Source organism: Anoplolepis gracilipes, chromosome 14, assembly GCF_047496725.1.
Source record: "Anoplolepis gracilipes chromosome 14, ASM4749672v1, whole genome shotgun sequence".
Classification (NCBI taxonomy): domain Eukaryota; kingdom Metazoa; phylum Arthropoda; class Insecta; order Hymenoptera; family Formicidae; genus Anoplolepis; species Anoplolepis gracilipes.
In genome coordinates, this window is record NC_132983.1 from 7,276,001 (window position 1) to 7,287,968 (window position 11,968).

The 11,968-nt window shown below is 40.9% G+C and overlaps 1 pseudogene; it reads right to left on the reverse strand.

Moving 5' to 3' along the window:
* Nucleotides 1-9,201: 9,201 nt before the first annotated feature.
* On the reverse strand, nt 9,202-10,375 carry LOC140673355 (uncharacterized; annotated as a pseudogene).
* Between the last annotated feature and the right edge of the window lie 1,593 nt (nt 10,376-11,968).

An 11,968-nucleotide genomic window follows, 5' to 3' on the forward strand; every position in this document is an offset into this window, starting at 1 on the left:
CAAAGGATCTTCTTAGAAATGAATATGAATCTCTGAGTTCTATGCTTAATAACCTTTTAAAAAATAAGTTTCTCGCCCGATTGAAATTGTGTAATGATCTGTTATTATTAGAATTCAATTTGAATTTCGATAATAACTGTTCGATATGTGGTGGGAACACATTGTGAGATATACAATTCTTAAGGAATTTTACCTTGATTTTGTGTAATATAATGAGTCTTCGAAGTCTAATCCATGCCTTAAGTAATTTTACAGTGTTAAAGTTAAATCTATTAATAATAATTATTGTCATTTCTGATATTATCTATAATATACCTTATTATTGTGTTTTAATTATTATATGATTGTTTAATTAAGACCTAACTTGTTTAACACGACTTAATTTTTGATATTGTTACATAGTTTTTGAGCATACTTGTTATTCCCACGTTTCTATTCCGATCAATCTCCACACCATTGAGTTCGTATCGAATCTCGTCAAACATGAATGCTACGCAATTATTTTGCAGTACCACATTAGATCCGTCAGTTGGATTGTTTATCTTCAATTCTCCCTCGATGTATAAGAAACACTCGTACGGCAATGTATACAGATCCTGTTGTTGTATGGGTATTCTTATCTCGTCACTGTGTCCGAACGTTGTGTTGGCGAATAAGTTGTATACGTGAGTCTCAATCTTGACGATGCGATCGTCAAAGATCGGTTCGTCCGCGATGTTGAGAATGTCAGTCATCGTTCAAATGTTTCTCACTGCGAATCCCAAAGATTGTAAAAACGCAACGTTTGATGCGTTCAATTTCTTTTTCTTAGTGCAAGATGATTGCATATTAGCAAATCTCGATGTTGTTGTTGTCGCGGGCGTCGTAAAAATTGTGTTGTCTCTCACGTCTTTCGATCCGTTTAACACGAGCATCACACGCTAATTTTGCCGCCGTCGTACATGCACTTTAATGGTGATCTCTTCTCCTCGAAAATTGAGTAATCGTCCTTCCTGATCAATAATGCGTAACGTTAAATCAGTAATGCTCCGTACGATGATCGGTAGGTAAATGATGTGCGCCGGTGTTTCCGATATCTTATATCCTGGTGGTACCCTCGGTGAAAATTCATGTATCGTATGAACGAGTTTACCGTTGTTGTACGCACCCGCGGTGACATTTCATTCGACGCAGATAATGTTCACGTTGATAATGTTAATCGGCACGTCCGACTTGTACCATTTTCGCGGCTGCAGTATACGGTTCGAGAATCCTAGCAGTGATCCAATGTTGTTAGGCTTGCTAAAATTTATTCTGTAGGCGCATTTGATCTCGCTCCGCATCGTATTGTAATTAGCGCGGAGCACTATCGGCCATTCTCCATTCTCAAAGTCATCGTCGTCAGTTTGTTTTTATCACCATCACGAACTGTGTGTTGCGAACGTTTTCGTGAAATTGTTTTTTTTCAAAAATTTATGTATCGCTTGCAGCTCGTACGATCCCTCGGGAATCGTAATTTCCGCATCGTCTTTGCCAAAGTAAAATTTATTATTCGAGGAATTCACGTTCGATATCGTATGATAACTCAAAATCCGCTAGACCAAGCTCGTATTCACCATCGCTTAAATCTACGTTGGGAAAGTAGTTTGCCGCGAGAACGCTGCTCTTTCCAGTCAGCGTGAATGTCATAAACATGTTGACTAAACTGTTTAACGAATACTAAGTTAAATAGCGCAATGTATGTCTTTAAATTCGCGTGCCTCGACCGTTCGGAGAAACTGCAAGCACAATTGTCCGCAGATGCTTTGATTATAAGTTTGATTGGATGTGTGATTATATTCTATTTTTGTCACATTTAAATATCGCACCAATTCATTCGGCGGTCGAAGATTGCTAAAACTGTCAAAATATATAGCTCGATTCCCCCTCTTTGCATACACTACCCAGTGAGTACCCGAGCCTTTAATGTTATTCAAATTTATGATGCCGCTCTCGTTTCGATATATACCACCGATCGGTAATGAGTTACGCATAAAAACACCTCTAAAATTTGGATTGTGCATACGTTTTGCTAGTTGCAGCAATTGTATGTTGGTAGTTACGCCCTCTGGCATTTTTAGCGTCTCTTTGACGTTTTTTTTTCTTCTTTCTCATTGAGACTCCTCGTCCGTATTTGTATGGCGCGAGATATAATCCGCGACCTTCCATGGCGCGATTGTGACGTAGCATCTCTTGAAACTGACGTTGTGTAGCTTTTCCATCGTTCACCATCTTTGCTACACCAGCCGCTCCACCAATCAGAGATCCGAAAGCGCCCAACACTGGTAAAATCGGTACACCCCCGCGTTTTGCTACCGGAAATATTCGTTTTTTCACCGTCTTTTTCTTCGTTTTCGTCTTTAAACCCATACCGAACTTTGTTTTGGTTTTTATCGCTGTCCAGACAGCTGTGGTTGCGGCTCTCTCACCGAGAGACGAATCTTTCGCAGTGATGCGAGTTTGCGCCTTTTTGGCGAGTATCCTATCCGTCGCATGTCTTTCGGCAAGATTGTTACTCCGAAAGTACGCTATATCGTGTTCACGATACGCCGCGTCCAATGGGTTGATACCTCGATCACCCCTAGCCAATCGTTTTTCTAGCCGCGTGCCCGGACCGCAAAACTGGTATCCAGGAATATGCAATTCGATAGGAAGCGCGTTTATCGCACGATTTAATAGACCTCTACCTATTTGCGGTGACATTCACGACCAGTTTATCGCACGATTTAATAGACCTCTACTTATTTGCGTTGACATTCACGACAATCTTTTATCATTGGAGCTGGACCGTCAATGTGCGTTTGTTGCCACGGTTGATTGTAATGTTCGAAACAGCGACGATAGGTCTGAACCTCCGAATCCACCTTTATGTATTCCGGAAGTTTGTCCCACACGTAGTGGACGTGATTACCACACATTCGCAATAAAACTGCTTTAGATACAAACTGTAGCTGTTCGGCACTCAAATCGAGAATATCGTAAGGACTTGATAGCAGGACAAACATTTTTTCGTTACTGAGCACTTCGTAGTTCCGCGCAGCTATAAATAGACAGGCGTACGATCCGAATCGGAAGTGGGAAAATGAAATTCGTGCGATAACCTTTCGCGATACGCGTGACAAATTACGACACATTACCACGCCAGATTACGCTCGATGGGGGACAACGCGGAGATGCGTAGACATGGTACGATGCTGCCGAATACTATACGCGCAATCGTTTGCGGCCCCTCGAATTGCGGTAAAACTAACGTGTTGATTAGTTTGATAGAAAGCCCGCACGGCGTCCGCTTTGAAAATGTGTACGTGTATTCAAAGTCACTGTAACAGCCAAAATATCGATATCTGGAGAATTTGTTTACGTCGATCGATGAAATCGGCTATTTTACATTCTCCAATAACAGTGACGTCATTCCACCGAGCGAAGCACGTCCAAACTCGATTTTCGTTTTTGATGACGTGGCGTGCGACAAACAAAATACGATAAGAGAATATTTCTCAATGGGACGCCACTCGAACGTCGACTGCTTCTATCTCTGCCAGACATACGCGAGAATACCGAAATATCTTTTACGCGACAATGCGAACCTGCTAATCTTGTTTAAACAGGATGGCACCAACTTGAAACACGTGTACAACGATCACGTGAATACCGACATGTCATACGAGGATTGTTATGTCGTACTTGTTGGCAGTAAAAATATGGATTTCTCGTGATAGACAAGGATAGCTTGCTTATAAACGGGCGATACAGAAACGGATTTAACGTGTTTGCGATACCACAAAACGATTAGTTGTTGCTTACATTTTGTCGTGAGGGGTGAAACGCGAGCGTTCAACACTCTCTATCGATATGGCTGGGAGCGATAATATTTGCGAGTGTGAAAAGATGGCGAAGGAGATTGCAAAAACGAGCGAATCGATCCGCAAGAAACATCGCGCTTTGAAGATCGGTAACATCGATGACGATATCGCAGTCAAGACCCATTTTAAACCTATTATCGAGCCGCTGCAAAAGATTGTCGACAACTCGTTCGCGGTGAAAAATAAGTCGGAGAGTAGCGCAAAGATTAAAATCTTACTCATCAAGCAATACAAGGAGGATGAGAAGGAAGAGGCTAAAGATGAGGAGGTAGAGGAAGAGGAAGAGGAAGAGGAAGATGCGACACCGAAAAAAAGGAAACGATCGGACGTTTTATTGTATGAACCATCGATAGCCTCTACGCCGTTAGCCGCACCAACATGCGTAACGAAGATATTTTCGAAACCTCGGGCAACATGCTCGAATCATCGTTTGTTCGAAACAAGTTACAAACGCCGGAAGGTCAAGAAACGTTGCGGGAGTACTTTGGACCACTTGGGCAAAAGTACATAGACGCTTTGCTCAGTGGCGACAAAAATCACGAGATTGATCATGTGTATGGAGTCTATTTTGACAGAAAGAATGAAATGCGACTCGGCAACAAACGATTCAACATCAACAAAGATGACTCTATTATCATAGACAATGTGCGGTACATTGGAACGCCAGGATTGTACGAGTTGATCTTCAAGAGAATTCCCGATGACGAACTTTACACGAGGGGGAACGATTTGGAAAAATACAAGAGCATATTATTGGTGACGAACGCGCATAGACGCGATTATGATGCGCAGGGCCATTTGAAGGGTAACAGGGGGTACAAGTACAAACATAATTGCACCGTTGATGTCGCTCGAATCGAAAAATGCAAAATCTGGAGGGGAGATATCTATGCCTCGCGCTATGACGCTAACCAACAATATGATTGATTACGTGCACTGGGACGATCCCAACGAACTAGTAGATCGGCTACGATTGCTCAACGCTTCGCGCCAAGCTGGTCACAACGCTCACGACAACGAGATCCAGTCGATCATCGAGGAACTTCGCGAAGCAGGAATTATTATAAATTAAATGGTGTCTCGACAAAACTAATCAGTCGATCAGCGTTGCGTGACACTTTACGAAGCATCATAAAAAAAAATGTTTATCAACAAATTTGGATTATTCGATCCAAGAAATGATGCAACCGGCACAAAGGGTTCTTGGGATAGATTGGTAAAAAGTTATGTGCACGAAAACGCTTTGTGTTGCGTCGTTACAGACTTCGATGCAAGGTCACGTAAGATTCGTCGTGTAGCGCAACCAGAGGCTGACACCGATGCCGTCAACAAACTGTATGTGGAGTCCTGCGTTAAAAGATTAATGAATCGACAGAAAGAATCAGACGAGAAGCTGATTTCGCTTGAGAAGAACGTGCGAGCAATACAGATTGTGCTAAACGAACTTCAACGCCCGGCTAACGCTAACTCAGAAAAAGCTATCAACCTAAATGAGTATCAGTGAACGGGTTAGGAGCGGCTATCAAACGAACAGCTACGAAGGATTATCGAACGGCTGCGAACAATTATCGAACAGCTACGAAGAATTATCGAACTGCTATGTAACTACAATGAGTGGCAGTGGCAGTGAACGACCTAGCAGTAGCAGCAGCAGCAGCAGCTGCAACAGCTTCGAACGAGGCTATCAGCATCTCAAGCAGGGCTGCGAACGAGGCTACGAACACGTTCTTAACGGCTACACTCAAGTTTACAAACAACTCAAGAACTCCTATGATCGGTTAAAAGACGTCTGTGAACGAGGCTACGAACGGGTTAGAAGCGGCTACGAACGAGTCAAAAACGACCGCGAAAAAGGCTGCGAAAGGGTCAAGAACGATTTTCGAATGGGTGAAGGACGGCGGTGAACAACGCAAGAAGACAGGTCAAGAACAGGTCAAGAACAGCTACGAACAGGTCAAGAACGGCTACGAACAGGTCAAGAACAGGTCAAGAACAGATTAGAACAGGTTAGAACAGATTAGAACAGGTTAGAACAGGTCAGAACAGGTCAAGAACGGCTATTAAAGGCGATAAACGAAAATGAGTGAAAAAAAAGCGAACAACAAACGGGCATCGAGAAAAACTGACAAAGCAAAGAATCAACATAGTTTAGAGAGACGACAGTTGGTGAACGAATTGTACGCGCCGGTGAGAAAAAATTTTCCCCGAAGACACGTCATAGTGCGGGGATACGATGATCTGTGGCAAGCCGACATCGTCAAGATGCGTCCGTATTCTCGTTTCAACAAAGGTTACCACTACATACTCACCGTCATCGATGTGTTGAGCAAGTATGCATGGATTGTACCACTCAAGAGTAAAGGTGGAAGCGAGACGGCTGATACAATCGCCAAAATAATTCGAGATAGCAAGAGATGTCCGAAAAACATGCAAACTGATAACGGGAAGGAATTTTACAATACCGATGTGCAACGGCTTATACGGAAACATAACATTAATCACTATTCCACATATTCGGTATTGAAGGCGTCTGTCGTCGAGCGATTCAATCGCACGCTGAACGGAACTTACAAGTGGATCGACGCGTTATCCTGACTCGTTGCAGAATATAACGCGCGAAAACATCGCACTATCAATATGAGACCTATCGATGTTACTCCTACGATCACTGATAGACTTTTAAATATGGTATACAACAGTATAAAAGTTGCTGCTCCTGCAAAGTTTAAAGTAGGTGACCTGGTACGCGTTAGCAAATACAAAAAACTTTTCGAAAAGGGTTACACACCAAATTGGACAACCGAGGTGTTTAAGATTGTTAAAGTGCAACATACTAATCCCGTAACATATCTACTCGAGGATTATCGCAAAAAATCTATCGCTGGAGCGTTTTACGAGCACGAGTTGCATCGCGCGAATTATCCAGATGTGTATCTCGTGGAGAAAGTACTGCGCAGGAGTGACGAGGTTTACGTGAAATGGCTGGGATTTGATAGTTCGCACAATTCTTGGGTACATAAGGATCATGTAATTTAATTTTATAAGACATACAATGTATTCAATATAAAAATATATGAAATATTTGAAATATACAAAATCTTTATTAATACATCCTTTCCAATAGTCATTACGATATATAAAATATGAAATATACATACAAGAAAAAATCACACACATTATATTTTATAAAGATATCTTATAATGTCCCCACGGTAACGTATCAGTAGTTGTAGGTACGATATACCGCTTGTCGTCGTACGGACTTAAAGCAATTTTTGTTTTGCGAATGGTGTATACCTTGTGTAATATTGATCTTATACACGATTGACTACGCGTTATTTCAATCTTTTCGTTCAAACACCGCGTGTAATCGTCAAACGTTATCGTTCTCGCAACAACGTTACTCTTGACGCCTTTTATCTTTTTCGTATCCTTCTTATCATCCACGCGCAACGCATACATTTTTGCTCTAAGCCCGACAAATTCGGTCATTATGGTACCGTTGTTTTCATCCTTCATTAGACCCGGTACCTTTTTATTCACGAGCGGTATACCGTACGCATTGTCTATCGCATAATCGCTCGTATCAAATCTGCTGATGTCGCGTTTCAAATTCTCGTACACATCGTCGCACTCAATGTGATATATGACTATCCGTATTAGTGTACATGACTTTGCATCTTTCCCGATACATTGGTACCATATAGTCGTGGTGAAATTCGTACAAACATGTCTTGGATATATCGAGAATACACATACCTACGTAAATTGGTTTGTAGAATTTCACCTCGAGTTTACGTAATTCTACAGCGATTAGATTTTCCGAAAAAATGCTTCTGCTATGAAAATTTGATTTTGCAATCAATATCTCTGCGCCGTACCTTCCGTCCCATTTTATTAAAAGTTTAACATCTACGCGATTGCGTATATTTTCCATTGTTTTGCCAAACACTGCATTATTCATTAGTTTGTACAAATTTTTTTCAAAATCATTTTTTGCCAGTGATCTAAATTTTGTGTTGAGTTCTATATAAGTTCGGAGCCACGGAGATTGAGTGAATTGTAATATATGATGAATTTTTGTAACACGAAGACCGTCACGTGAACATTGCTGCAGGTTGCGGTAGTGTATCACGTAACGCTTTTTATCGTATACGGTTGTGAGAAGCTTGCCCTCGCGCTTGCCGGGTGGTTTGGCGCGTGTCGGACAAAACGGTAGGTCAGTGTATGAATCGTGAAGATGCTGCGGATACTCGAGATCGACTTTGAGGATGTAGCCTGTAGACGAATCGAGCGCGATCGATGATACATCAAAATTGGAAACATTATCGACCCACTGAAAATCGGCGTAGGACAATGGTTGACACATTGCCCATTCGTATAAATTATTAACATCGAAATACATCAAGTATGTTGATGGTTTCGATAAGTCATACGACTGCATGTACTTGTTATTAGCACGCGCGTACCTGTTGGAACATTGACTCAGACCACTGCGTATATCTCGTTCGATAAACATAACCATGTCAATGTCTGTGAGTAATTCAAATATAATTTTCGTATACTTTAACATGGCGTCCCACGTGTAACCGGGAAGAGTATAGTAATACGCAGGGTCGAGCCCATAACTCTTGATACAATTCTCTCGGAAATTTTCAAAAATGTCTGCTAATAACAAAACATCGATTTTTAAATACAGATCGCTATATTCACCTAGCGTTCGAATGGAGAATCGCTTCCACACAGTCTCAGCGTGCGCGTAATCGCTCTCAGATACTGTGTTACCTGTCAAGAAATTGTAAAATGATTCTCGCGATGGTAAACACGCATCTTGCAATTTATCTACGCAGTCAATGTACTCGTACGGGAAGACACCTTTTCTTGTTAATAAATTGAAATCTTCGGCGGATAAATTTTTATATTCCGATTGTAAAATTTTAAGTTTATCCTTGCTCAGAAAAGACGCCAATTTGTCGAGACTTGTTGTGAGAAATTTATATGAATCTATGAAACGTAATTTAATGTGATTTCCCGGTTTGTCTTTTGTACCTTTAACATGTTTTGTAAATGAAATATATTTTTCTTTTGTTATCGGAAGTAAATCGATTCCCCCTTCAAACGCTGTGGCTATTTCCTTGATTATAAAGTGAGAATCATAACCAGATAAATTGTGAAATACTATTGGAATGCAAAAAGATTCTTTGTAATTGCAATTTGAATGCGCGGGACGTCTGTACCGCCCGGTCAAATGACAATGATCGCGTACGCGCGTATCATCTTCTACGAATGGTTTCTCACATATATGACACTGGGTCGCACTTCGAAATTCTTTCCATTCATTTTGCGTTAAATTTACCATGGGGACATTGGTTGTTAAAATATTTTCTACACGTTGCGCCAAATTTTTAAGTTCGTCGGTGAACCATGCAACGCAATTGGCTTCGCGACGAGAATGATACGCGGATAACGAATTATCGTACGAGCAATGTACATAATAAGCCATACTAAATACTTGGTGATGTTGATAAAAATTTTCTTCTTCTTTTTTCACCAAAACGCACTCCAGGTCGGCGTACACGACGAAAGGTAGTCGCTCCTTCCTGTTGTAGTTGGTAAATGCGAGCCACTTATCCTTATCGCTCGGTAATCGGATAGCGCAGTCGTTCATCTTTCCACAGTCTACTGTATGTGATTGCAATTTCTCGACCGAGTGAAAATAGTGCATGCATCTGTAAAATAAAAGTTAAAATTTTTATATCCTTGTTTTAAATATTTTTAGACAGTTTTATTAAATATACATACCGATCGCAGATATATTTTTTAGTCTTGTGTTTGCTGAGTTGCATACTAACAAGTCTAGATAGATTCTTGATCCATGCAAAATGTCCGATATCTTGCGCATCTTGCACGTAGAGCAAGTTGACGTGCTTGTCTCTCTTTTGCTCCGTAAGGTGAATAGGGACAATGTTTTCGTTTTCAAAACTGTACACGTTGATTGAAATGTCATTATAAATTTCAAATTTTTTAATTTGATTAAGAGTGACTGGAAACTGAATATCTTGGAGATTTAGTACTGTTTTATAATGCGGGTACGATGATTGTCGGTGTGTGCATCTTTCAGCTGGATACAGAGCAGCCACTACCGCCCACGCAAAACATGCATTGTCTTTAGATTGCACGTTAACCACTGCTCGTTTCATTATTATCTGTCACGATAATTGCACGTAACATCCGGCGCTCATAGGATTATATTTATTTATATTTACAGTCAAATTTAGTATACGCGATAATGCCCATCCGCTATCGCGTTCCTGAAATTCTTCGAGCGATGCAAGAATTGACTCGACGACTCGTCTCTCATACCACTCGCGTAAATCGGATGTATGTAAGAGTTCACAGTTTCTCGTATTGATTGATTTATTGGCATGCTTATCGCCCGCCACAAACTCGCCGTTAAACACTGTATTCACTTTCACACTGTTGTGTTTTTGCATAACGTCTCGCACGTGCACGAGCACAATGTCACTCGCATTTTTCAAAAATTGACGAGGTTCGATGTGATTATAATTTATAACCGCACCAGTCAAGATGCGGCTCTCAAACGCCGTATCAATCTTTCGCTATATGAGTCTCTCCGCGTTATTTTCACTACTATAATCACCACCACTGGGTATAAACTGTCTCTGCAATCGAGTTTTTGCACCCTCGAGTCGCACAATTCTTGTCACCAAAGATTGTCTATTTCCGATTGAGAGTCGCGGATGCTTGACACAGCTGCGTTTTTCAAGCTCTTCGATAAACTCCTTGCAATGCTGCAGCCATCCAAAATATTCACCCAATGTGGTGACTTGGTGGGAACGTTCCAACAAGTCGCGTTCTTTCTGCTGCACATTTTCCATTTTTTCTCTCTATTTTTGTGTGTAAACATAACACATATTACGCGACATTATTATATGTAATAAAATTTGACAGCTGCTGCACCATCGCATATCCACCTCATCGGGCGATGTAACTTTATGTCTCCGTATTTCATACATTACTCCGATGTCATCTCGAAAGGTGTCTATACACGAAGCACAGAGAGCTAGAGCACCACCCGTTGAATAATAAAAGTGTATGGCGCAAATCTTACGTTGATTTTGCGCACGGAGTTGTTCATTTTCTACTACGTTGTCGTCAAAATCGGTATTATTGCAATCACTAATATAATTACTATCGTCCGACAACGCATGCTCTTCGTCTGACGACTCGTCTATTATCGCTTCGAAATTAATATTTTCCATTTATTCACTATTGTGACACTAACAATTCTAATAGCTGACAGTAACCACTCAAATTTTTTTTTTCCACAGCTTTCTCTATGCCCTTTCAAATCGTACTATGGTTTGACGGGGCTCTCATTCTTTTATTTCGCCTAATTCCGTTTTAACACATCCTACCAAACGTCAACGCTTTTGCATCTATAAAAACGTTCCGACATGTTCGTTGCAGCCTCGGCCAAAAATTTCTATTGTTTTCCCACGACTTTTATGGCTTCTAAAATGTCCCCCGGCTATAAATCAACCACAAAGATAAACACCTTGCAGTTGCAGTTTTTTCCTTAAAAATTATGGAAGATGTTTCGCTCCAGTTTATGGGAGATTTTCCGCGAGGGTGCAAAGCTGCCGAACGCCGGCGCTTAAAATCTCTTTTTCCATAATATTCTAATGGTCATAAAATGATCATAAAAATTAGAAAAAAAAAAAAATAGTTTTATGGTGCAAAGCTGCCGAACGTCGGCGCTTAAAATCCTAATGATATAATGACCATAAAATGATCATAAAATTAGAAAAAAACAGTTTTATGACTTCTAAAATGCCCCCGGCTATAAAATCAACCACAAAGATAAACATCTACTTTCGAACGTATGTAGGACCCTTCACCCCCCCCTTTCCGAAAACACCAGACCCCTCGCGCCTCCCAGATACCCCCGCCCCCGCACCTCACCTCGGAGCCCTATGGCCTAGAATCCCCACTATAACACTACTTAAATAAATAAGTAAATAAAATAAGTATATATATATGACAATTAGAAATATCCTCAGGTA